This window comes from Somniosus microcephalus, unplaced genomic scaffold (genome assembly GCF_052327205.1).
Source record: "Somniosus microcephalus isolate GS21.2 unplaced genomic scaffold, FLI_Smic_1.0 scaffold1197, whole genome shotgun sequence".
Classification (NCBI taxonomy): domain Eukaryota; kingdom Metazoa; phylum Chordata; class Chondrichthyes; order Squaliformes; family Somniosidae; genus Somniosus; species Somniosus microcephalus.
Genome location: NW_028226384.1, coordinates 1 through 22,317, shown reverse-complemented (window position 1 = coordinate 22,317; position 22,317 = coordinate 1). Strand labels below are relative to the sequence as shown.

General features: G+C 58.2%; 27 non-coding genes across 27 annotated transcripts; all 27 read left to right on the top strand.

The window, feature by feature from the left end:
• Nucleotides 1–39: 39 nt before the first annotated feature.
• On the top strand, nt 40–230 carry LOC147080733 (U2 spliceosomal RNA). Its single transcript, XR_015077101.1, has one exon. It is a non-coding gene; the product is annotated as a U2 spliceosomal RNA (small nuclear RNA).
• A 638-nt stretch (nt 231–868) lies between these two features.
• LOC147080732 (U2 spliceosomal RNA) lies at nt 869–1,059 on the top strand. The gene has a single exon (XR_015077100.1). It is a non-coding gene; the product is annotated as a U2 spliceosomal RNA (small nuclear RNA).
• Nucleotides 1,060–1,698: 639 nt separating this feature from the next.
• LOC147080731 (U2 spliceosomal RNA) lies at nt 1,699–1,889 on the top strand. The gene has a single exon (XR_015077099.1). It is a non-coding gene; the product is annotated as a U2 spliceosomal RNA (small nuclear RNA).
• Nucleotides 1,890–2,527: 638 nt separating this feature from the next.
• Nucleotides 2,528–2,718, top strand: LOC147080730 (U2 spliceosomal RNA). The gene has a single exon (XR_015077098.1). It is a non-coding gene; the product is annotated as a U2 spliceosomal RNA (small nuclear RNA).
• A 638-nt stretch (nt 2,719–3,356) lies between these two features.
• Nucleotides 3,357–3,547, top strand: LOC147080729 (U2 spliceosomal RNA). Its single transcript, XR_015077097.1, has one exon. It is a non-coding gene; the product is annotated as a U2 spliceosomal RNA (small nuclear RNA).
• A 638-nt stretch (nt 3,548–4,185) lies between these two features.
• On the top strand, nt 4,186–4,376 carry LOC147080728 (U2 spliceosomal RNA). The gene has a single exon (XR_015077096.1). It is a non-coding gene; the product is annotated as a U2 spliceosomal RNA (small nuclear RNA).
• A 638-nt stretch (nt 4,377–5,014) lies between these two features.
• On the top strand, nt 5,015–5,205 carry LOC147080727 (U2 spliceosomal RNA). The gene has a single exon (XR_015077095.1). It is a non-coding gene; the product is annotated as a U2 spliceosomal RNA (small nuclear RNA).
• Nucleotides 5,206–5,843: 638 nt separating this feature from the next.
• Nucleotides 5,844–6,034, top strand: LOC147080726 (U2 spliceosomal RNA). Its single transcript, XR_015077094.1, has one exon. It is a non-coding gene; the product is annotated as a U2 spliceosomal RNA (small nuclear RNA).
• A 638-nt stretch (nt 6,035–6,672) lies between these two features.
• On the top strand, nt 6,673–6,863 carry LOC147080725 (U2 spliceosomal RNA). The gene has a single exon (XR_015077093.1). It is a non-coding gene; the product is annotated as a U2 spliceosomal RNA (small nuclear RNA).
• Nucleotides 6,864–7,501: 638 nt separating this feature from the next.
• LOC147080724 (U2 spliceosomal RNA) lies at nt 7,502–7,692 on the top strand. The gene has a single exon (XR_015077092.1). It is a non-coding gene; the product is annotated as a U2 spliceosomal RNA (small nuclear RNA).
• A 638-nt stretch (nt 7,693–8,330) lies between these two features.
• Nucleotides 8,331–8,521, top strand: LOC147080723 (U2 spliceosomal RNA). Its single transcript, XR_015077090.1, has one exon. It is a non-coding gene; the product is annotated as a U2 spliceosomal RNA (small nuclear RNA).
• Nucleotides 8,522–9,159: 638 nt separating this feature from the next.
• LOC147080722 (U2 spliceosomal RNA) lies at nt 9,160–9,350 on the top strand. The gene has a single exon (XR_015077089.1). It is a non-coding gene; the product is annotated as a U2 spliceosomal RNA (small nuclear RNA).
• A 638-nt stretch (nt 9,351–9,988) lies between these two features.
• Nucleotides 9,989–10,179, top strand: LOC147080721 (U2 spliceosomal RNA). Its single transcript, XR_015077088.1, has one exon. It is a non-coding gene; the product is annotated as a U2 spliceosomal RNA (small nuclear RNA).
• Nucleotides 10,180–10,817: 638 nt separating this feature from the next.
• Nucleotides 10,818–11,008, top strand: LOC147080720 (U2 spliceosomal RNA). The gene has a single exon (XR_015077087.1). It is a non-coding gene; the product is annotated as a U2 spliceosomal RNA (small nuclear RNA).
• A 638-nt stretch (nt 11,009–11,646) lies between these two features.
• On the top strand, nt 11,647–11,837 carry LOC147080719 (U2 spliceosomal RNA). Its single transcript, XR_015077086.1, has one exon. It is a non-coding gene; the product is annotated as a U2 spliceosomal RNA (small nuclear RNA).
• Nucleotides 11,838–12,475: 638 nt separating this feature from the next.
• Nucleotides 12,476–12,666, top strand: LOC147080718 (U2 spliceosomal RNA). The gene has a single exon (XR_015077085.1). It is a non-coding gene; the product is annotated as a U2 spliceosomal RNA (small nuclear RNA).
• Nucleotides 12,667–13,304: 638 nt separating this feature from the next.
• LOC147080717 (U2 spliceosomal RNA) lies at nt 13,305–13,495 on the top strand. The gene has a single exon (XR_015077084.1). It is a non-coding gene; the product is annotated as a U2 spliceosomal RNA (small nuclear RNA).
• A 638-nt stretch (nt 13,496–14,133) lies between these two features.
• Nucleotides 14,134–14,324, top strand: LOC147080716 (U2 spliceosomal RNA). Its single transcript, XR_015077083.1, has one exon. It is a non-coding gene; the product is annotated as a U2 spliceosomal RNA (small nuclear RNA).
• Nucleotides 14,325–14,961: 637 nt separating this feature from the next.
• On the top strand, nt 14,962–15,152 carry LOC147080715 (U2 spliceosomal RNA). The gene has a single exon (XR_015077082.1). It is a non-coding gene; the product is annotated as a U2 spliceosomal RNA (small nuclear RNA).
• Nucleotides 15,153–15,791: 639 nt separating this feature from the next.
• LOC147080714 (U2 spliceosomal RNA) lies at nt 15,792–15,982 on the top strand. Its single transcript, XR_015077081.1, has one exon. It is a non-coding gene; the product is annotated as a U2 spliceosomal RNA (small nuclear RNA).
• A 638-nt stretch (nt 15,983–16,620) lies between these two features.
• LOC147080713 (U2 spliceosomal RNA) lies at nt 16,621–16,811 on the top strand. Its single transcript, XR_015077079.1, has one exon. It is a non-coding gene; the product is annotated as a U2 spliceosomal RNA (small nuclear RNA).
• Nucleotides 16,812–17,449: 638 nt separating this feature from the next.
• Nucleotides 17,450–17,640, top strand: LOC147080712 (U2 spliceosomal RNA). The gene has a single exon (XR_015077124.1). It is a non-coding gene; the product is annotated as a U2 spliceosomal RNA (small nuclear RNA).
• Nucleotides 17,641–18,277: 637 nt separating this feature from the next.
• LOC147080711 (U2 spliceosomal RNA) lies at nt 18,278–18,468 on the top strand. Its single transcript, XR_015077113.1, has one exon. It is a non-coding gene; the product is annotated as a U2 spliceosomal RNA (small nuclear RNA).
• A 638-nt stretch (nt 18,469–19,106) lies between these two features.
• Nucleotides 19,107–19,297, top strand: LOC147080710 (U2 spliceosomal RNA). Its single transcript, XR_015077102.1, has one exon. It is a non-coding gene; the product is annotated as a U2 spliceosomal RNA (small nuclear RNA).
• Nucleotides 19,298–19,935: 638 nt separating this feature from the next.
• Nucleotides 19,936–20,126, top strand: LOC147080709 (U2 spliceosomal RNA). Its single transcript, XR_015077091.1, has one exon. It is a non-coding gene; the product is annotated as a U2 spliceosomal RNA (small nuclear RNA).
• Nucleotides 20,127–20,764: 638 nt separating this feature from the next.
• On the top strand, nt 20,765–20,955 carry LOC147080708 (U2 spliceosomal RNA). The gene has a single exon (XR_015077077.1). It is a non-coding gene; the product is annotated as a U2 spliceosomal RNA (small nuclear RNA).
• Nucleotides 20,956–21,593: 638 nt separating this feature from the next.
• LOC147080707 (U2 spliceosomal RNA) lies at nt 21,594–21,785 on the top strand. The gene has a single exon (XR_015077080.1). It is a non-coding gene; the product is annotated as a U2 spliceosomal RNA (small nuclear RNA).
• The last annotated feature ends 532 nt before the right edge of the window (nt 21,786–22,317 follow it).

Sequence of the window (22,317 nt, the reverse complement as noted above, 5' to 3'; positions counted from 1 at the left end):
GCCGAGGGACACTTGCGCGTCGGCGGGAGTTTACAGGCTATCGCTTCTCGGCCTTTTGGCTAAGATCAAGTGTAGTATCTGTTCTTATCAGTTTAATATCTGATACGTCCCCTATCTGGGGACCAAATATTAAATTGATTTTTGGAACAGGGAGATGGAACAGGGGCTTGCTCCGTCCACTCCACGCATCGACCTGGTATTGCAGTGCTTCCGGGAGCGGTGCAGCTTCCCCTCTTTGGGGTGGGAAGTCGCAAAAGTCAAAAGCAGAAAAAGTTTTCGCACCACTTTCAGCCGTGCTGTCTTTCCGTTGTAGAGCCGCTCGGGCTCGCCCTTGTCGTGCCGCCGCCTTACTTTTCACCCGCTCGCTGGCCGGCCGCGCCGCAGGCTAAGCAGCCGCCTTCGGGGGTGTTTTTCGCTCTGCGTTTGCATGTCAAAATTGTGTTTTTCTTTCTTATTTGCATATGGGGACGTGCCCTGGATTTCAGGGCGGGGCCTCGCCACCTTTCCCGCTCTGCAGCTGACCTGGACCGTGCTGCACCCTGTTGGATTTCTGAGCCACTGCGCCCGCCCCCGTTGGAAAAGGAGGGGGGAGGGGACACCGCAAGCCCCGCCGGCGCGCTCCTGCGCGCCGCCCGGTTGGTTAATTGCTCGCAAAATGCAAATGCTTTCATGGCGTCATCTCCGCCGAAGGGAAGGGGGTGCCATACGGGCACGGCTTTTCGTCTGGCTTGCAAGTAAGTAAGCCCTGGCCGAAATTGCTCTCTTGCTGCAGGCCCGCCGTCGCACCTGCGCTCGGCCGACCGCGGCCAGATTGACGGAGAAGACAGAGGCCGAGGGACACTTGCGCGTCGGCGGGAGTTTACAGGCTATCGCTTCTCGGCCTTTTGGCTAAGATCAAGTGTAGTATCTGTTCTTATCAGTTTAATATCTGATACGTCCCCTATCTGGGGACCAAATATTAAATTGATTTTTGGAACAGGGAGATGGAACAGGGGCTTGCTCCGTCCACTCCACGCATCGACCTGGTATTGCAGTGCTTCCGGGAGCGGTGCAGCTTCCCCTCTTTGGGGTGGGAAGTCGCAAAAGTCAAAAGCAGAAAAAGTTTTCGCACCACTTTCAGCCGTGCTGTCTTTCCGTTGTAGAGCCGCTCGGGCTCGCCCTTGTCGTGCCGCCGCCTTACTTTTCACCCGCTCGCTGGCCGGCCGCGCCGCAGGCTAAGCAGCCGCCTTCGGGGGTGTTTTTCGCTCTGCGTTTGCATGTCAAAATTGTGTTTTTCTTTCTTATTTGCATATGGGGACGTGCCCTGGATTTCAGGGCGGGGCCTCGCCACCTTTCCCGCTCTGCAGCTGACCTGGACCGTGCTGCACCCTGTTGGATTTCTGAGCCACTGCGCCCGCCCCCGTTGGAAAAGGAGGGGGGAGGGGACACCGCAAGCCCCGCCGGCGCGCTCCTGCGCGCCGCTCCGGTTGGTTAATTGCTCGCAAAATGCAAATGCTTTCATGGCGTCATCTCCGCCGAAGGGAAGGGGGTGCCATACGGGCACGGCTTTTCGTCTGGCTTGCAAGTAAGTAAGCCCTGGCCGAAATTGCTCTCTTGCTGCAGGCCCGCCGTCGCACCTGCGCTCGGCCGACCGCGGCCAGATTGACGGAGAAGACAGAGGCCGAGGGACACTTGCGCGTCGGCGGGAGTTTACAGGCTATCGCTTCTCGGCCTTTTGGCTAAGATCAAGTGTAGTATCTGTTCTTATCAGTTTAATATCTGATACGTCCCCTATCTGGGGACCAAATATTAAATTGATTTTTGGAACAGGGAGATGGAACAGGGGCTTGCTCCGTCCACTCCACGCATCGACCTGGTATTGCAGTGCTTCCGGGAGCGGTGCAGCTTCCCCTCTTTGGGGTGGGAAGTCGCAAAAGTCAAAAGCAGAAAAAGTTTTCGCACCACTTTCAGCCGTGCTGTCTTTCCGTTGTAGAGCCGCTCGGGCTCGCCCTTGTCGTGCCGCCGCCTTACTTTTCACCCGCTCGCTGGCCGGCCGCGCCGCAGGCTAAGCAGCCGCCTTCGGGGGTGTTTTTCGCTCTGCGTTTGCATGTCAAAATTGTGTTTTTCTTTCTTATTTGCATATGGGGACGTGCCCTGGATTTCAGGGCGGGGCCTCGCCACCTTTCCCGCTCTGCAGCTGACCTGGACCGTGCTGCACCCTGTTGGATTTCTGAGCCACTGCGCCCGCCCCCGTTGGAAAAGGAGGGGGGAGGGGACACCGCAAGCCCCGCCGGCGCGCTCCTGCGCGCCGCCCGGTTGGTTAATTGCTCGCAAAATGCAAATGCTTTCATGGCGTCATCTCCGCCGAAGGGAAGGGGGTGCCATACGGGCACGGCTTTTCGTCTGGCTTGCAAGTAAGTAAGCCCTGGCCGAAATTGCTCTCTTGCTGCAGGCCCGCCGTCGCACCTGCGCTCGGCCGACCGCGGCCAGATTGACGGAGAAGACAGAGGCCGAGGGACACTTGCGCGTCGGCGGGAGTTTACAGGCTATCGCTTCTCGGCCTTTTGGCTAAGATCAAGTGTAGTATCTGTTCTTATCAGTTTAATATCTGATACGTCCCCTATCTGGGGACCAAATATTAAATTGATTTTTGGAACAGGGAGATGGAACAGGGGCTTGCTCCGTCCACTCCACGCATCGACCTGGTATTGCAGTGCTTCCGGGAGCGGTGCAGCTTCCCCTCTTTGGGGTGGGAAGTCGCAAAAGTCAAAAGCAGAAAAAGTTTTCGCACCACTTTCAGCCGTGCTGTCTTTCCGTTGTAGAGCCGCTCGGGCTCGCCCTTGTCGTGCCGCCGCCTTACTTTTCACCCGCTCGCTGGCCGGCCGCGCCGCAGGCTAAGCAGCCGCCTTCGGGGGTGTTTTTCGCTCTGCGTTTGCATGTCAAAATTGTGTTTTTCTTTCTTATTTGCATATGGGGACGTGCCCTGGATTTCAGGGCGGGGCCTCGCCACCTTTCCCGCTCTGCAGCTGACCTGGACCGTGCTGCACCCTGTTGGATTTCTGAGCCACTGCGCCCGCCCCCGTTGGAAAAGGAGGGGGGAGGGGACACCGCAAGCCCCGCCGGCGCGCTCCTGCGCGCCGCCCGGTTGGTTAATTGCTCGCAAAATGCAAATGCTTTCATGGCGTCATCTCCGCCGAAGGGAAGGGGGTGCCATACGGGCACGGCTTTTCGTCTGGCTTGCAAGTAAGTAAGCCCTGGCCGAAATTGCTCTCTTGCTGCAGGCCCGCCGTCGCACCTGCGCTCGGCCGACCGCGGCCAGATTGACGGAGAAGACAGAGGCCGAGGGACACTTGCGCGTCGGCGGGAGTTTACAGGCTATCGCTTCTCGGCCTTTTGGCTAAGATCAAGTGTAGTATCTGTTCTTATCAGTTTAATATCTGATACGTCCCCTATCTGGGGACCAAATATTAAATTGATTTTTGGAACAGGGAGATGGAACAGGGGCTTGCTCCGTCCACTCCACGCATCGACCTGGTATTGCAGTGCTTCCGGGAGCGGTGCAGCTTCCCCTCTTTGGGGTGGGAAGTCGCAAAAGTCAAAAGCAGAAAAAGTTTTCGCACCACTTTCAGCCGTGCTGTCTTTCCGTTGTAGAGCCGCTCGGGCTCGCCCTTGTCGTGCCGCCGCCTTACTTTTCACCCGCTCGCTGGCCGGCCGCGCCGCAGGCTAAGCAGCCGCCTTCGGGGGTGTTTTTCGCTCTGCGTTTGCATGTCAAAATTGTGTTTTTCTTTCTTATTTGCATATGGGGACGTGCCCTGGATTTCAGGGCGGGGCCTCGCCACCTTTCCCGCTCTGCAGCTGACCTGGACCGTGCTGCACCCTGTTGGATTTCTGAGCCACTGCGCCCGCCCCCGTTGGAAAAGGAGGGGGGAGGGGACACCGCAAGCCCCGCCGGCGCGCTCCTGCGCGCCGCCCGGTTGGTTAATTGCTCGCAAAATGCAAATGCTTTCATGGCGTCATCTCCGCCGAAGGGAAGGGGGTGCCATACGGGCACGGCTTTTCGTCTGGCTTGCAAGTAAGTAAGCCCTGGCCGAAATTGCTCTCTTGCTGCAGGCCCGCCGTCGCACCTGCGCTCGGCCGACCGCGGCCAGATTGACGGAGAAGACAGAGGCCGAGGGACACTTGCGCGTCGGCGGGAGTTTACAGGCTATCGCTTCTCGGCCTTTTGGCTAAGATCAAGTGTAGTATCTGTTCTTATCAGTTTAATATCTGATACGTCCCCTATCTGGGGACCAAATATTAAATTGATTTTTGGAACAGGGAGATGGAACAGGGGCTTGCTCCGTCCACTCCACGCATCGACCTGGTATTGCAGTGCTTCCGGGAGCGGTGCAGCTTCCCCTCTTTGGGGTGGGAAGTCGCAAAAGTCAAAAGCAGAAAAAGTTTTCGCACCACTTTCAGCCGTGCTGTCTTTCCGTTGTAGAGCCGCTCGGGCTCGCCCTTGTCGTGCCGCCGCCTTACTTTTCACCCGCTCGCTGGCCGGCCGCGCCGCAGGCTAAGCAGCCGCCTTCGGGGGTGTTTTTCGCTCTGCGTTTGCATGTCAAAATTGTGTTTTTCTTTCTTATTTGCATATGGGGACGTGCCCTGGATTTCAGGGCGGGGCCTCGCCACCTTTCCCGCTCTGCAGCTGACCTGGACCGTGCTGCACCCTGTTGGATTTCTGAGCCACTGCGCCCGCCCCCGTTGGAAAAGGAGGGGGGAGGGGACACCGCAAGCCCCGCCGGCGCGCTCCTGCGCGCCGCCCGGTTGGTTAATTGCTCGCAAAATGCAAATGCTTTCATGGCGTCATCTCCGCCGAAGGGAAGGGGGTGCCATACGGGCACGGCTTTTCGTCTGGCTTGCAAGTAAGTAAGCCCTGGCCGAAATTGCTCTCTTGCTGCAGGCCCGCCGTCGCACCTGCGCTCGGCCGACCGCGGCCAGATTGACGGAGAAGACAGAGGCCGAGGGACACTTGCGCGTCGGCGGGAGTTTACAGGCTATCGCTTCTCGGCCTTTTGGCTAAGATCAAGTGTAGTATCTGTTCTTATCAGTTTAATATCTGATACGTCCCCTATCTGGGGACCAAATATTAAATTGATTTTTGGAACAGGGAGATGGAACAGGGGCTTGCTCCGTCCACTCCACGCATCGACCTGGTATTGCAGTGCTTCCGGGAGCGGTGCAGCTTCCCCTCTTTGGGGTGGGAAGTCGCAAAAGTCAAAAGCAGAAAAAGTTTTCGCACCACTTTCAGCCGTGCTGTCTTTCCGTTGTAGAGCCGCTCGGGCTCGCCCTTGTCGTGCCGCCGCCTTACTTTTCACCCGCTCGCTGGCCGGCCGCGCCGCAGGCTAAGCAGCCGCCTTCGGGGGTGTTTTTCGCTCTGCGTTTGCATGTCAAAATTGTGTTTTTCTTTCTTATTTGCATATGGGGACGTGCCCTGGATTTCAGGGCGGGGCCTCGCCACCTTTCCCGCTCTGCAGCTGACCTGGACCGTGCTGCACCCTGTTGGATTTCTGAGCCACTGCGCCCGCCCCCGTTGGAAAAGGAGGGGGGAGGGGACACCGCAAGCCCCGCCGGCGCGCTCCTGCGCGCCGCCCGGTTGGTTAATTGCTCGCAAAATGCAAATGCTTTCATGGCGTCATCTCCGCCGAAGGGAAGGGGGTGCCATACGGGCACGGCTTTTCGTCTGGCTTGCAAGTAAGTAAGCCCTGGCCGAAATTGCTCTCTTGCTGCAGGCCCGCCGTCGCACCTGCGCTCGGCCGACCGCGGCCAGATTGACGGAGAAGACAGAGGCCGAGGGACACTTGCGCGTCGGCGGGAGTTTACAGGCTATCGCTTCTCGGCCTTTTGGCTAAGATCAAGTGTAGTATCTGTTCTTATCAGTTTAATATCTGATACGTCCCCTATCTGGGGACCAAATATTAAATTGATTTTTGGAACAGGGAGATGGAACAGGGGCTTGCTCCGTCCACTCCACGCATCGACCTGGTATTGCAGTGCTTCCGGGAGCGGTGCAGCTTCCCCTCTTTGGGGTGGGAAGTCGCAAAAGTCAAAAGCAGAAAAAGTTTTCGCACCACTTTCAGCCGTGCTGTCTTTCCGTTGTAGAGCCGCTCGGGCTCGCCCTTGTCGTGCCGCCGCCTTACTTTTCACCCGCTCGCTGGCCGGCCGCGCCGCAGGCTAAGCAGCCGCCTTCGGGGGTGTTTTTCGCTCTGCGTTTGCATGTCAAAATTGTGTTTTTCTTTCTTATTTGCATATGGGGACGTGCCCTGGATTTCAGGGCGGGGCCTCGCCACCTTTCCCGCTCTGCAGCTGACCTGGACCGTGCTGCACCCTGTTGGATTTCTGAGCCACTGCGCCCGCCCCCGTTGGAAAAGGAGGGGGGAGGGGACACCGCAAGCCCCGCCGGCGCGCTCCTGCGCGCCGCCCGGTTGGTTAATTGCTCGCAAAATGCAAATGCTTTCATGGCGTCATCTCCGCCGAAGGGAAGGGGGTGCCATACGGGCACGGCTTTTCGTCTGGCTTGCAAGTAAGTAAGCCCTGGCCGAAATTGCTCTCTTGCTGCAGGCCCGCCGTCGCACCTGCGCTCGGCCGACCGCGGCCAGATTGACGGAGAACACAGAGGCCGAGGGACACTTGCGCGTCGGCGGGAGTTTACAGGCTATCGCTTCTCGGCCTTTTGGCTAAGATCAAGTGTAGTATCTGTTCTTATCAGTTTAATATCTGATACGTCCCCTATCTGGGGACCAAATATTAAATTGATTTTTGGAACAGGGAGATGGAACAGGGGCTTGCTCCGTCCACTCCACGCATCGACCTGGTATTGCAGTGCTTCCGGGAGCGGTGCAGCTTCCCCTCTTTGGGGTGGGAAGTCGCAAAAGTCAAAAGCAGAAAAAGTTTTCGCACCACTTTCAGCCGTGCTGTCTTTCCGTTGTAGAGCCGCTCGGGCTCGCCCTTGTCGTGCCGCCGCCTTACTTTTCACCCGCTCGCTGGCCGGCCGCGCCGCAGGCTAAGCAGCCGCCTTCGGGGGTGTTTTTCGCTCTGCGTTTGCATGTCAAAATTGTGTTTTTCTTTCTTATTTGCATATGGGGACGTGCCCTGGATTTCAGGGCGGGGCCTCGCCACCTTTCCCGCTCTGCAGCTGACCTGGACCGTGCTGCACCCTGTTGGATTTCTGAGCCACTGCGCCCGCCCCCGTTGGAAAAGGAGGGGGGAGGGGACACCGCAAGCCCCGCCGGCGCGCTCCTGCGCGCCGCCCGGTTGGTTAATTGCTCGCAAAATGCAAATGCTTTCATGGCGTCATCTCCGCCGAAGGGAAGGGGGTGCCATACGGGCACGGCTTTTCGTCTGGCTTGCAAGTAAGTAAGCCCTGGCCGAAATTGCTCTCTTGCTGCAGGCCCGCCGTCGCACCTGCGCTCGGCCGACCGCGGCCAGATTGACGGAGAAGACAGAGGCCGAGGGACACTTGCGCGTCGGCGGGAGTTTACAGGCTATCGCTTCTCGGCCTTTTGGCTAAGATCAAGTGTAGTATCTGTTCTTATCAGTTTAATATCTGATACGTCCCCTATCTGGGGACCAAATATTAAATTGATTTTTGGAACAGGGAGATGGAACAGGGGCTTGCTCCGTCCACTCCACGCATCGACCTGGTATTGCAGTGCTTCCGGGAGCGGTGCAGCTTCCCCTCTTTGGGGTGGGAAGTCGCAAAAGTCAAAAGCAGAAAAAGTTTTCGCACCACTTTCAGCCGTGCTGTCTTTCCTTTGTAGAGCCGCTCGGGCTCGCCCTTGTCGTGCCGCCGCCTTACTTTTCACCCGCTCGCTGGCCGGCCGCGCCGCAGGCTAAGCAGCCGCCTTCGGGGGTGTTTTTCGCTCTGCGTTTGCATGTCAAAATTGTGTTTTTCTTTCTTATTTGCATATGGGGACGTGCCCTGGATTTCAGGGCGGGGCCTCGCCACCTTTCCCGCTCTGCAGCTGACCTGGACCGTGCTGCACCCTGTTGGATTTCTGAGCCACTGCGCCCGCCCCCGTTGGAAAAGGAGGGGGGAGGGGACACCGCAAGCCCCGCCGGCGCGCTCCTGCGCGCCGCCCGGTTGGTTAATTGCTCGCAAAATGCAAATGCTTTCATGGCGTCATCTCCGCCGAAGGGAAGGGGGTGCCATACGGGCACGGCTTTTCGTCTGGCTTGCAAGTAAGTAAGCCCTGGCCGAAATTGCTCTCTTGCTGCAGGCCCGCCGTCGCACCTGCGCTCGGCCGACCGCGGCCAGATTGACGGAGAAGACAGAGGCCGAGGGACACTTGCGCGTCGGCGGGAGTTTACAGGCTATCGCTTCTCGGCCTTTTGGCTAAGATCAAGTGTAGTATCTGTTCTTATCAGTTTAATATCTGATACGTCCCCTATCTGGGGACCAAATATTAAATTGATTTTTGGAACAGGGAGATGGAACAGGGGCTTGCTCCGTCCACTCCACGCATCGACCTGGTATTGCAGTGCTTCCGGGAGCGGTGCAGCTTCCCCTCTTTGGGGTGGGAAGTCGCAAAAGTCAAAAGCAGAAAAAGTTTTCGCACCACTTTCAGCCGTGCTGTCTTTCCGTTGTAGAGCCGCTCGGGCTCGCCCTTGTCGTGCCGCCGCCTTACTTTTCACCCGCTCGCTGGCCGGCCGCGCCGCAGGCTAAGCAGCCGCCTTCGGGGGTGTTTTTCGCTCTGCGTTTGCATGTCAAAATTGTGTTTTTCTTTCTTATTTGCATATGGGGACGTGCCCTGGATTTCAGGGCGGGGCCTCGCCACCTTTCCCGCTCTGCAGCTGACCTGGACCGTGCTGCACCCTGTTGGATTTCTGAGCCACTGCGCCCGCCCCCGTTGGAAAAGGAGGGGGGAGGGGACACCGCAAGCCCCGCCGGCGCGCTCCTGCGCGCCGCCCGGTTGGTTAATTGCTCGCAAAATGCAAATGCTTTCATGGCGTCATCTCCGCCGAAGGGAAGGGGGTGCCATACGGGCACGGCTTTTCGTCTGGCTTGCAAGTAAGTAAGCCCTGGCCGAAATTGCTCTCTTGCTGCAGGCCCGCCGTCGCACCTGCGCTCGGCCGACCGCGGCCAGATTGACGGAGAAGACAGAGGCCGAGGGACACTTGCGCGTCGGCGGGAGTTTACAGGCTATCGCTTCTCGGCCTTTTGGCTAAGATCAAGTGTAGTATCTGTTCTTATCAGTTTAATATCTGATACGTCCCCTATCTGGGGACCAAATATTAAATTGATTTTTGGAACAGGGAGATGGAACAGGGGCTTGCTCCGTCCACTCCACGCATCGACCTGGTATTGCAGTGCTTCCGGGAGCGGTGCAGCTTCCCCTCTTTGGGGTGGGAAGTCGCAAAAGTCAAAAGCAGAAAAAGTTTTCGCACCACTTTCAGCCGTGCTGTCTTTCCTTTGTAGAGCCGCTCGGGCTCGCCCTTGTCGTGCCGCCGCCTTACTTTTCACCCGCTCGCTGGCCGGCCGCGCCGCAGGCTAAGCAGCCGCCTTCGGGGGTGTTTTTCGCTCTGCGTTTGCATGTCAAAATTGTGTTTTTCTTTCTTATTTGCATATGGGGACGTGCCCTGGATTTCAGGGCGGGGCCTCGCCACCTTTCCCGCTCTGCAGCTGACCTGGACCGTGCTGCACCCTGTTGGATTTCTGAGCCACTGCGCCCGCCCCCGTTGGAAAAGGAGGGGGGAGGGGACACCGCAAGCCCCGCCGGCGCGCTCCTGCGCGCCGCCCGGTTGGTTAATTGCTCGCAAAATGCAAATGCTTTCATGGCGTCATCTCCGCCGAAGGGAAGGGGGTGCCATACGGGCACGGCTTTTCGTCTGGCTTGCAAGTAAGTAAGCCCTGGCCGAAATTGCTCTCTTGCTGCAGGCCCGCCGTCGCACCTGCGCTCGGCCGACCGCGGCCAGATTGACGGAGAAGACAGAGGCCGAGGGACACTTGCGCGTCGGCGGGAGTTTACAGGCTATCGCTTCTCGGCCTTTTGGCTAAGATCAAGTGTAGTATCTGTTCTTATCAGTTTAATATCTGATACGTCCCCTATCTGGGGACCAAATATTAAATTGATTTTTGGAACAGGGAGATGGAACAGGGGCTTGCTCCGTCCACTCCACGCATCGACCTGGTATTGCAGTGCTTCCGGGAGCGGTGCAGCTTCCCCTCTTTGGGGTGGGAAGTCGCAAAAGTCAAAAGCAGAAAAAGTTTTCGCACCACTTTCAGCCGTGCTGTCTTTCCGTTGTAGAGCCGCTCGGGCTCGCCCTTGTCGTGCCGCCGCCTTACTTTTCACCCGCTCGCTGGCCGGCCGCGCCGCAGGCTAAGCAGCCGCCTTCGGGGGTGTTTTTCGCTCTGCGTTTGCATGTCAAAATTGTGTTTTTCTTTCTTATTTGCATATGGGGACGTGCCCTGGATTTCAGGGCGGGGCCTCGCCACCTTTCCCGCTCTGCAGCTGACCTGGACCGTGCTGCACCCTGTTGGATTTCTGAGCCACTGCGCCCGCCCCCGTTGGAAAAGGAGGGGGGAGGGGACACCGCAAGCCCCGCCGGCGCGCTCCTGCGCGCCGCCCGGTTGGTTAATTGCTCGCAAAATGCAAATGCTTTCATGGCGTCATCTCCGCCGAAGGGAAGGGGGTGCCATACGGGCACGGCTTTTCGTCTGGCTTGCAAGTAAGTAAGCCCTGGCCGAAATTGCTCTCTTGCTGCAGGCCCGCCGTCGCACCTGCGCTCGGCCGACCGCGGCCAGATTGACGGAGAAGACAGAGGCCGAGGGACACTTGCGCGTCGGCGGGAGTTTACAGGCTATCGCTTCTCGGCCTTTTGGCTAAGATCAAGTGTAGTATCTGTTCTTATCAGTTTAATATCTGATACGTCCCCTATCTGGGGACCAAATATTAAATTGATTTTTGGAACAGGGAGATGGAACAGGGGCTTGCTCCGTCCACTCCACGCATCGACCTGGTATTGCAGTGCTTCCGGGAGCGGTGCAGCTTCCCCTCTTTGGGGTGGGAAGTCGCAAAAGTCAAAAGCAGAAAAAGTTTTCGCACCACTTTCAGCCGTGCTGTCTTTCCGTTGTAGAGCCGCTCGGGCTCGCCCTTGTCGTGCCGCCGCCTTACTTTTCACCCGCTCGCTGGCCGGCCGCGCCGCAGGCTAAGCAGCCGCCTTCGGGGGTGTTTTTCGCTCTGCGTTTGCATGTCAAAATTGTGTTTTTCTTTCTTATTTGCATATGGGGACGTGCCCTGGATTTCAGGGCGGGGCCTCGCCACCTTTCCCGCTCTGCAGCTGACCTGGACCGTGCTGCACCCTGTTGGATTTCTGAGCCACTGCGCCCGCCCCCGTTGGAAAAGGAGGGGGGAGGGGACACCGCAAGCCCCGCCGGCGCGCTCCTGCGCGCCGCCCGGTTGGTTAATTGCTCGCAAAATGCAAATGCTTTCATGGCGTCATCTCCGCCGAAGGGAAGGGGGTGCCATACGGGCACGGCTTTTCGTCTGGCTTGCAAGTAAGTAAGCCCTGGCCGAAATTGCTCTCTTGCTGCAGGCCCGCCGTCGCACCTGCGCTCGGCCGACCGCGGCCAGATTGACGGAGAAGACAGAGGCCGAGGGACACTTGCGCGTCGGCGGGAGTTTACAGGCTATCGCTTCTCGGCCTTTTGGCTAAGATCAAGTGTAGTATCTGTTCTTATCAGTTTAATATCTGATACGTCCCCTATCTGGGGACCAAATATTAAATTGATTTTTGGAACAGGGAGATGGAACAGGGGCTTGCTCCGTCCACTCCACGCATCGACCTGGTATTGCAGTGCTTCCGGGAGCGGTGCAGCTTCCCCTCTTTGGGGTGGGAAGTCGCAAAAGTCAAAAGCAGAAAAAGTTTTCGCACCACTTTCAGCCGTGCTGTCTTTCCGTTGTAGAGCCGCTCGGGCTCGCCCTTGTCGTGCCGCCGCCTTACTTTTCACCCGCTCGCTGGCCGGCCGCGCCGCAGGCTAAGCAGCCGCCTTCGGGGGTGTTTTTCGCTCTGCGTTTGCATGTCAAAATTGTGTTTTTCTTTCTTATTTGCATATGGGGACGTGCCCTGGATTTCAGGGCGGGGCCTCGCCACCTTTCCCGCTCTGCAGCTGACCTGGACCGTGCTGCACCCTGTTGGATTTCTGAGCCACTGCGCCCGCCCCCGTTGGAAAAGGAGGGGGGAGGGGACACCGCAAGCCCCGCCGGCGCGCTCCTGCGCGCCGCCCGGTTGGTTAATTGCTCGCAAAATGCAAATGCTTTCATGGCGTCATCTCCGCCGAAGGGAAGGGGGTGCCATACGGGCACGGCTTTTCGTCTGGCTTGCAAGTAAGTAAGCCCTGGCCGAAATTGCTCTCTTGCTGCAGGCCCGCCGTCGCACCTGCGCTCGGCCGACCGCGGCCAGATTGACGGAGAAGACAGAGGCCGAGGGACACTTGCGCGTCGGCGGGAGTTTACAGGCTATCGCTTCTCGGCCTTTTGGCTAAGATCAAGTGTAGTATCTGTTCTTATCAGTTTAATATCTGATACGTCCCCTATCTGGGGACCAAATATTAAATTGATTTTTGGAACAGGGAGATGGAACAGGGGCTTGCTCCGTCCACTCCACGCATCGACCTGGTATTGCAGTGCTTCCGGGAGCGGTGCAGCTTCCCCTCTTTGGGGTGGGAAGTCGCAAAAGTCAAAAGCAGAAAAAGTTTTCGCACCACTTTCAGCCGTGCTGTCTTTCCGTTGTAGAGCCGCTCGGGCTCGCCCTTGTCGTGCCGCCGCCTTACTTTTCACCCGCTCGCTGGCCGGCCGCGCCGCAGGCTAAGCAGCCGCCTTCGGGGGTGTTTTTCGCTCTGCGTTTGCATGTCAAAATTGTGTTTTTCTTTCTTATTTGCATATGGGGACGTGCCCTGGATTTCAGGGCGGGGCCTCGCCACCTTTCCCGCTCTGCAGCTGACCTGGACCGTGCTGCACCCTGTTGGATTTCTGAGCCACTGCGCCCGCCCCCGTTGGAAAAGGAGGGGGGAGGGGACACCGCAAGCCCCGCCGGCGCGCTCCTGCGCGCCGCCCGGTTGGTTAATTGCTCGCAAAATGCAAATGCTTTCATGGCGTCATCTCCGCCGAAGGGAAGGGGGTGCCATACGGGCACGGCTTTTCGTCTGGCTTGCAAGTAAGTAAGCCCTGGCCGAAATTGCTCTCTTGCTGCAGGCCCGCCGTCGCACCTGCGCTCGGCCGACCGCGGCCAGATTGACGGAGAAGACAGAGGCCGAGGGACACTTGCGCGTCGGCGGGAGTTTACAGGCTATCGCTTCTCGGCCTTTTGGCTAAGATCAAGTGTAGTATCTGTTCTTATCAGTTTAATATCTGATACGTCCCCTATCTGGGGACCAAATATTAAATTGATTTTTGGAACAGGGAGATGGAACAGGGGCTTGCTCCGTCCACTCCACGCATCGACCTGGTATTGCAGTGCTTCCGGGAGCGGTGCAGCTTCCCCTCTTTGGGGTGGGAAGTCGCAAAAGTCAAAAGCAGAAAAAGTTTTCGCACCACTTTCAGCCGTGCTGTCTTTCCTTTGTAGAGCCGCTCGGGCTCGCCCTTGTCGTGCCGCCGCCTTACTTTTCACCCGCTCGCTGGCCGGCCGCGCCGCAGGCTAAGCAGCCGCCTTCGGGGGTGTTTTTCGCTCTGCGTTTGCATGTCAAAATTGTGTTTTTCTTTCTTATTTGCATATGGGGACGTGCCCTGGATTTCAGGGCGGGGCCTCGCCACCTTTCCCGCTCTGCAGCTGACCTGGACCGTGCTGCACCCTGTTGGATTTCTGAGCCACTGCGCCCGCCCCCGTTGGAAAAGGAGGGGGGAGGGGACACCGCAAGCCCCGCCGGCGCGCTCCTGCGCGCCGCCCGGTTGGTTAATTGCTCGCAAAATGCAAATGCTTTCATGGCGTCATCTCCGCCGAAGGGAAGGGGGTGCCATACGGGCACGGCTTTTCGTCTGGCTTGCAAGTAAGTAAGCCCTGGCCGAAATTGCTCTCTTGCTGCAGGCCCGCCGTCGCACCTGCGCTCGGCCGACCGCGGCCAGATTGACGGAGAAGACAGAGGCCGAGGGACACTTGCGCGTCGGCGGGAGTTTACAGGCTATCGCTTCTCGGCCTTTTGGCTAAGATCAAGTGTAGTATCTGTTCTTATCAGTTTAATATCTGATACGTCCCCTATCTGGGGACCAAATATTAAATTGATTTTTGGAACAGGGAGATGGAACAGGGGCTTGCTCCGTCCACTCCACGCATCGACCTGGTATTGCAGTGCTTCCGGGAGCGGTGCAGCTTCCCCTCTTTGGGGTGGGAAGTCGCAAAAGTCAAAAGCAGAAAAAGTTTTCGCACCACTTTCAGCCGTGCTGTCTTTCCGTTGTAGAGCCGCTCGGGCTCGCCCTTGTCGTGCCGCCGCCTTACTTTTCACCCGCTCGCTGGCCGGCCGCGCCGCAGGCTAAGCAGCCGCCTTCGGGGGTGTTTTTCGCTCTGCGTTTGCATGTCAAAATTGTGTTTTTCTTTCTTATTTGCATATGGGGACGTGCCCTGGATTTCAGGGCGGGGCCTCGCCACCTTTCCCGCTCTGCAGCTGACCTGGACCGTGCTGCACCCTGTTGGATTTCTGAGCCACTGCGCCCGCCCCCGTTGGAAAAGGAGGGGGAGGGGACACCGCAAGCCCCGCCGGCGCGCTCCTGCGCGCCGCCCGGTTGGTTAATTGCTCGCAAAATGCAAATGCTTTCATGGCGTCATCTCCGCCGAAGGGAAGGGGGTGCCATACGGGCACGGCTTTTCGTCTGGCTTGCAAGTAAGTAAGCCCTGGCCGAAATTGCTCTCTTGCTGCAGGCCCGCCGTCGCACCTGCGCTCGGCCGACCGCGGCCAGATTGACGGAGAAGACAGAGGCCGAGGGACACTTGCGCGTCGGCGGGAGTTTACAGGCTATCGCTTCTCGGCCTTTTGGCTAAGATCAAGTGTAGTATCTGTTCTTATCAGTTTAATATCTGATACGTCCCCTATCTGGGGACCAAATATTAAATTGATTTTTGGAACAGGGAGATGGAACAGGGGCTTGCTCCGTCCACTCCACGCATCGACCTGGTATTGCAGTGCTTCCGGGAGCGGTGCAGCTTCCCCTCTTTGGGGTGGGAAGTCGCAAAAGTCAAAAGCAGAAAAAGTTTTCGCACCACTTTCAGCCGTGCTGTCTTTCCGTTGTAGAGCCGCTCGGGCTCGCCCTTGTCGTGCCGCCGCCTTACTTTTCACCCGCTCGCTGGCCGGCCGCGCCGCAGGCTAAGCAGCCGCCTTCGGGGGTGTTTTTCGCTCTGCGTTTGCATGTCAAAATTGTGTTTTTCTTTCTTATTTGCATATGGGGACGTGCCCTGGATTTCAGGGCGGGGCCTCGCCACCTTTCCCGCTCTGCAGCTGACCTGGGACCGTGCTGCACCCTGTTGGATTTCTGAGCCACTGCGCCCGCCCCCGTTGGAAAAGGAGGGGGGAGGGGACACCGCAAGCCCCGCCGGCGCGCTCCTGCGCGCCGCCCGGTTGGTTAATTGCTCGCAAAATGCAAATGCTTTCATGGCGTCATCTCCGCCGAAGGGAAGGGGGTGCCATACGGGCACGGCTTTTCGTCTGGCTTGCAAGTAAGTAAGCCCTGGCCGAAATTGCTCTCTTGCTGCAGGCCCGCCGTCGCACCTGCGCTCGGCCGACCGCGGCCAGATTGACGGAGAAGACAGAGGCCGAGGGACACTTGCGCGTCGGCGGGAGTTTACAGGCTATCGCTTCTCGGCCTTTTGGCTAAGATCAAGTGTAGTATCTGTTCTTATCAGTTTAATATCTGATACGTCCCCTATCTGGGGACCAAATATTAAATTGATTTTTGGAACAGGGAGATGGAACAGGGGCTTGCTCCGTCCACTCCACGCATCGACCTGGTATTGCAGTGCTTCCGGGAGCGGTGCAGCTTCCCCTCTTTGGGGGTGGGAAGTCGCAAAAGTCAAAAAGCAGAAAAAGTTTTCGCACCACTTTCAGCCGTGCTGTCTTTCCGTTGTAGAGCGCTCGGGCTCGCCCTTGTCGTGCCGCCGCCTTACTTTTCACCCGCTCGCTGGCCGGCCGCGCCGCAGGCTAAGCAGCCGCCTTCGGGGGTGTTTTTCGCTCTGCGTTTGCATGTCAAAATTGTGTTTTTCTTTCTTATTTGCATATGGGGACGTGCCCTGGATTTCAGGGCGGGGCCCGCCACCTTTCCCGCTCTGCAGCTGACCTGGACCGTGCTGCACCCTGTTGGATTTCTGAGCCACTGCGCCCGCCCCCGTTGGAAAAGGAGGGGGGAGGGGACACCGCAAGCCCCGCCGGCGCGCTCCTGCGCGCCGCCCGGTTGGTTAATTGCTCGCAAAATGCAAATGCTTTCATGGCGTCATCTCCGCCGAAGGGAAGGGGGTGCCATACGGGCACGGCTTTTCGTCTGGCTTGCAAGTAAGTAAGCCCTGGCCGAAATTGCTCTCTTGCTGCAGGCCCGCCGTCGCACCTGCGCTCGGCCGACCGCGGCCAGATTGACGGAGAAGACAGAGGCCGAGGGACACTTGCGCGTCGGCGGGAGTTTACAGGCTATCGCTTCTCGGCCTTTTGGCTAAGATCAAGTGTAGTATCTGTCCTTATCAGTTTAATATCTGATACGTCCCCTATCTGGGGACCAAATATTAAATTGATTTTTGGAACAGGGAGATGGAACAGGGGCTTGCTCCGTCCACTCCACGCATCGACCTGGTATTGCAGTGCTTCCGGGAGCGGTGCAGCTTCCCCTCTTTGGGGTGGGAAGTCGCAAAAGTCAAAAGCAGAAAAAGTTTTCGCACCACTTTCAGCCGTGCTGTCTTTCCTTTGTAGAGCCGCTCGGGCTCGCCCTTGTCGTGCCGCCGCCTTACTTTTCACCCGCTCGCTGGCCGGCCGCGCCGCAGGCTAAGCAGCCGCCTTCGGGGGTGTTTTTCGCTCTGCGTTTGCATGTCAAAATTGTGTTTTTCTTTCTTATTTGCATATGGGGACGTGCCCTGGATTTCAGGGCGGGGCCTCGCCACCTTTCCCGCTCTGCAGCTGACCTGGACCGTGCTGCACCCTGTTGGATTTCTGAGCCACTGCGCCCGCCCCCGTTGGAAAAGGAGGGGGGAGGGGACACCGCAAGCCCCGCCGGCGCGCTCCTGCGCGCCGCCCGGTTGGTTAATTGCTCGCAAAATGCAAATGCTTTCATGGCGTCATCTCCGCCGAAGGGAAGGGGGTGCCATACGGGCACGGCTTTTCGTCTGGCTTGCAAGTAAGTAAGCCCTGGCCGAAATTGCTCTCTTGCTGCAGGCCCGCCGTCGCACCTGCGCTCGGCCGACCGCGGCCAGATTGACGGAGAAGACAGAGGCCGAGGGACACTTGCGCGTCGGCGGGAGTTTACAGGCTATCGCTTCTCGGCCTTTTGGCTAAGATCAAGTGTAGTATCTGTTCTTATCAGTTTAATATCTGATACGTCCCCTATCTGGGGACCAAATATTAAATTGATTTTTGGAACAGGGAGATGGAACAGGGGCTTGCTCCGTCCACTCCACGCATCGACCTGGTATTGCAGTGCTTCCGGGAGCGGTGCAGCTTCCCTCTTTGGGGTGGGAAGTCGCAAAAGTCAAAAGCAGAAAAAGTTTTCGCACCACTTTCAGCCGTGCTGTCTTTCCTTTGTAGAGCCGCTCGGGCTCGCCCTTGTCGTGCCGCCGCCTTACTTTTCACCCGCTCGCTGGCCGGCCGCGCCGCAGGCTAAGCAGCCGCCTTCGGGGGTGTTTTTCGCTCTGCGTTTGCATGTCAAAATTGTGTTTTTCTTTCTTATTTGCATATGGGGACGTGCCCTGGATTTCAGGGCGGGGCCTCGCCACCTTTCCCGCTCTGCAGCTGACCTGGACCGTGCTGCACCCTGTTGGATTTCTGAGCCACTGCGCCCGCCCCCGTTGGAAAAGGAGGGGGGAGGGGACACCGCAAGCCCCGCCGGCGCGCTCCTGCGCGCCGCCCGGTTGGTTAATTGCTCGCAAAATGCAAATGCTTTCATGGCGTCATCTCCGCCGAAGGGAAGGGGGTGCCATACGGGCACGGCTTTTCGTCTGGCTTGCAAGTAAGTAAGCCCTGGCCGAAATTGCTCTCTTGCTGCAGGCCCGCCGTCGCACCTGCGCTCGGCCGACCGCGGCCAGATTGACGGAGAAGACAGAGGCCGAGGGACACTTGCGCGTCGGCGGGAGTTTACAGGCTATCGCTTCTCGGCCTTTTGGCTAAGATCAAGTGTAGTATCTGTTCTTATCAGTTTAATATCTGATACGTCCCCTATCTGGGGACCAAATATTAAATTGATTTTTGGAACAGGGAGATGGAACAGGGGCTTGCTCCGTCCACTCCACGCATCGACCTGGTATTGCAGTGCTTCCGGGAGCGGTGCAGCTTCCCCTCTTTGGGGTGGGAAGTCGCAAAAGTCAAAAGCAGAAAAAGTTTTCGCACCACTTTCAGCCGTGCTGTCTTTCCGTTGTAGAGCCGCTCGGGCTCGCCCTTGTCGTGCCGCCGCCTTACTTTTCACCCGCTCGCTGGCCGGCCGCGCCGCAGGCTAAGCAGCCGCCTTCGGGGGTGTTTTTCGCTCTGCGTTTGCATGTCAAAATTGTGTTTTTCTTTCTTATTTGCATATGGGGACGTGCCCTGGATTTCAGGGCGGGGCCTCGCCACCTTTCCCGCTCTGCAGCTGACCTGGACCGTGCTGCACCCTGTTGGATTTCTGAGCCACTGCGCCCGCCCCCGTTGGAAAAGGAGGGGGGAGGGGACACCGCAAGCCCCGCCGGCGCGCTCCTGCGCGCCGCCCGGTTGGTTAATTGCTCGCAAAATGCAAATGCTTTCATGGCGTCATCTCCGCCGAAGGGAAGGGGGTGCCATACGGGCACGGCTTTTCGTCTGGCTTGCAAGTAAGTAAGCCCTGGCCGAAATTGCTCTCTTGCTGCAGGCCCGCCGTCGCACCTGCGCTCGGCCGACCGCGGCCAGATTGACGGAGAAGACAGAGGCCGAGGGACACTTGCGCGTCGGCGGGAGTTTACAGGCTATCGCTTCTCGGCCTTTTGGCTAAGATCAAGTGTAGTATCTGTTCTTATCAGTTTAATATCTGATACGTCCCCTATCTGGGGACCAAATATTAAATTGATTTTTGGAACAGGGAGATGGAACAGGGGCTTGCTCCGTCCACTCCACGCATCGACCTGGTATTGCAGTGCTTCCGGGAGCGGTGCAGCTTCCCCTCTTTGGGGTGGGAAGTCGCAAAAGTCAAAAGCAGAAAAAGTTTTCGCACCACTTTCAGCCGTGCTGTCTTTCCGTTGTAGAGCCGCTCGGGCTCGCCCTTGTCGTGCCGCCGCCTTACTTTTCACCCGCTCGCTGGCCGGCCGCGCCGCAGGCTAAGCAGCCGCCTTCGGGGGTGTTTTTCGCTCTGCGTTTGCATGTCAAAATTGTGTTTTTCTTTCTTATTTGCATATGGGGACGTGCCCTGGATTTCAGGGCGGGGCCTCGCCACCTTTCCCGCTCTGCAGCTGACCTGGACCGTGCTGCACCCTGTTGGATTTCTGAGCCACTGCGCCCGCCCCCGTTGGAAAAGGAGGGGGGAGGGGACACCGCAAGCCCCGCCGGCGCGCTCCTGCGCGCCGCCCGGTTGGTTAATTGCTCGCAAAATGCAAATGCTTTCATGGCGTCATCTCCGCCGAAGGGAAGGGGGTGCCATACGGGCACGGCTTTTCGTCTGGCTTGCAAGTAAGTAAGCCCTGGCCGAAATTGCTCTCTTGCTGCAGGCCCGCCGTCGCACCTGCGCTCGGCCGACCGCGGCCAGATTGACGGAGAAGACAGAGGCCGAGGGACACTTGCGCGTCGGCGGGAGTTTACAGGCTATCGCTTCTCGGCCTTTTGGCTAAGATCAAGTGTAGTATCTGTTCTTATCAGTTTAATATCTGATACGTCCCCTATCTGGGGACCAAATATTAAATTGATTTTTGGAACAGGGAGATGGAACAGGGGCTTGCTCCGTCCACTCCACGCATCGACCTGGTATTGCAGTGCTTCCGGGAGCGGTGCAGCTTCCCCTCTTTGGGGTGGGAAGTCGCAAAAGTCAAAAGCAGAAAAAGTTTTCGCACCACTTTCAGCCGTGCTGTCTTTCCTTTGTAGAGCCGCTCGGGCTCGCCCTTGTCGTGCCGCCGCCTTACTTTTCACCCGCTCGCTGGCCGGCCGCGCCGCAGGCTAAGCAGCCGCCTTCGGGGGTGTTTTTCGCTCTGCGTTTGCATGTCAAAATTGTGTTTTTCTTTCTTATTTGCATATGGGGACGTGCCCTGGATTTCAGGGCGGGGCCTCGCCACCTTTCCCGCTCTGCAGCTGACCTGGACCGTGCTGCACCCTGTTGGATTTCTGAGCCACTGCGCCCGCCCCCGTTGGAAAAGGAGGGGGGAGGGGACACCGCAAGCCCCGCCGGCGCGCTCCTGCGCGCCGCCCGGTTGGTTAATTGCTCGCAAAATGCAAATGCTTTCATGGCGTCATCTCCGCCGAAGGGAAGGGGGTGCCATACGGGCACGGCTTTTCGTCTGGCTTGCAAGTAAGTAAGCCCTGGCCGAAATTGCTCTCTTGCTGCAGGCCCGCCGTCGCACCTGCGCTCGGCCGACCGCGGCCAGATTGACGGAGAAGACAGAGGCCGAGGGACACTTGCGCGTCGGCGGGAGTTTACAGGCTATCGCTTCTCGGCCTTTTGGCTAAGATCAAGTGTAGTATCTGTTCTTATCAGTTTAATATCTGATACGTCCCCTATCTGGGGACCAAATATTAAATTGATTTTTGGAACAGGGAGATGGAACAGGGGCTTGCTCCGTCCACTCCACGCATCGACCTGGTATTGCAGTGCTTCCGGGAGCGGTGCAGCTTCCCCTCTTTGGGGTGGGAAGTCGCAAAAGTCAAAAGCAGAAAAAGTTTTCGCACCACTTTCAGCCGTGCTGTCTTTCCTTTGTAGAGCCGCTCGGGCTCGCCCTTGTCGTGCCGCCGCCTTACTTTTCACCCGCTCGCTGGCCGGCCGCGCCGCAGGCTAAGCAGCCGCCTTCGGGGGTGTTTTTCGCTCTGCGTTTGCATGTCAAAATTGTGTTTTTCTTTCTTATTTGCATATGGGGACGTGCCCTGGATTTCAGGGCGGGGCCTCGCCACCTTTCCCGCTCTGCAGCTGACCTGGACCGTGCTGCACCCTGTTGGATTTCTGAGCCACTGCGCCCGCCCCCGTTGGAAAAGGAGGGGGGAGGGGACACCGCAAGCCCCGCCGGCGCGCTCCTGCGCGCCGCCCGGTTGGTTAATTGCTCGCAAAATGCAAATGCTTTCATGGCGTCATCTCCGCCGAAGGGAAGGGGGTGCCATACGGGCACGGCTTTTCGTCTGGCTTGCAAGTAAGTAAGCCCTGGCCGAAATTGCTCTCTTGCTGCAGGCCCGCCGTCGCACCTGCGCTCGGCCGACCGCGGCCAGATTGACGGAGAAGACAGAGGCCGAGGGACACTTGCGCGTCGGCGGGAGTTTACAGGCTATCGCTTCTCGGCCTTTTGGCTAAGATCAAGTGTAGTATCTGTTCTTATCAGTTTAATATCTGATACGTCCCCTATCTGGGGACCAAATATTAAATTGATTTTTGGAACAGGGAGATGGAACAGGGGCTTGCTCCGTCCACTCCACGCATCGACCTGGTATTGCAGTGCTTCCGGGAGCGGTTGCAGCTTCCCCTCTTTGGGGTGGGAAGTCGCAAAAGTCAAAAGCAGAAAAAGTTTTCGCACCACTTTCAGCCGTGCTGTCTTTCCGTTGTAGAGCCGCTCGGGCTCGCCCTTGTCGTGCCGCCGCCTTACTTTTCACCCGCTCGCTGGCCGGCCGCGCCGCAGGCTAAGCAGCCGCCTTCGGGGGTGTTTTTCGCTCTGCGTTTGCATGTCAAAATTGTGTTTTTCTTTCTTATTTGCATATGGGGACGTGCCCTGGATTTCAGGGCGGGGCCTCGCCACCTTTCCCGCTCTGCAGCTGACCTGGACCGTGCTGCACCCTGTTGGATTTCTGAGCCACTGCGCCCGCCCCCGTTGGAAAAGGAGGGGGGAGGGGACACCGCAAGCCCCGCCGGCGCGCTCCTGCGCGCCGCCCGGTTGGTTAATTGCTCGCAAAATGCAAATGCTTTCATGGCGTCATCTCCGCCGAAGGGAAGGGGGTGCCATACGGGCACGGCTTTTCGTCTGGCTTGCAAGTAAGTAAGCCCTGGCCGAAATTGCTCT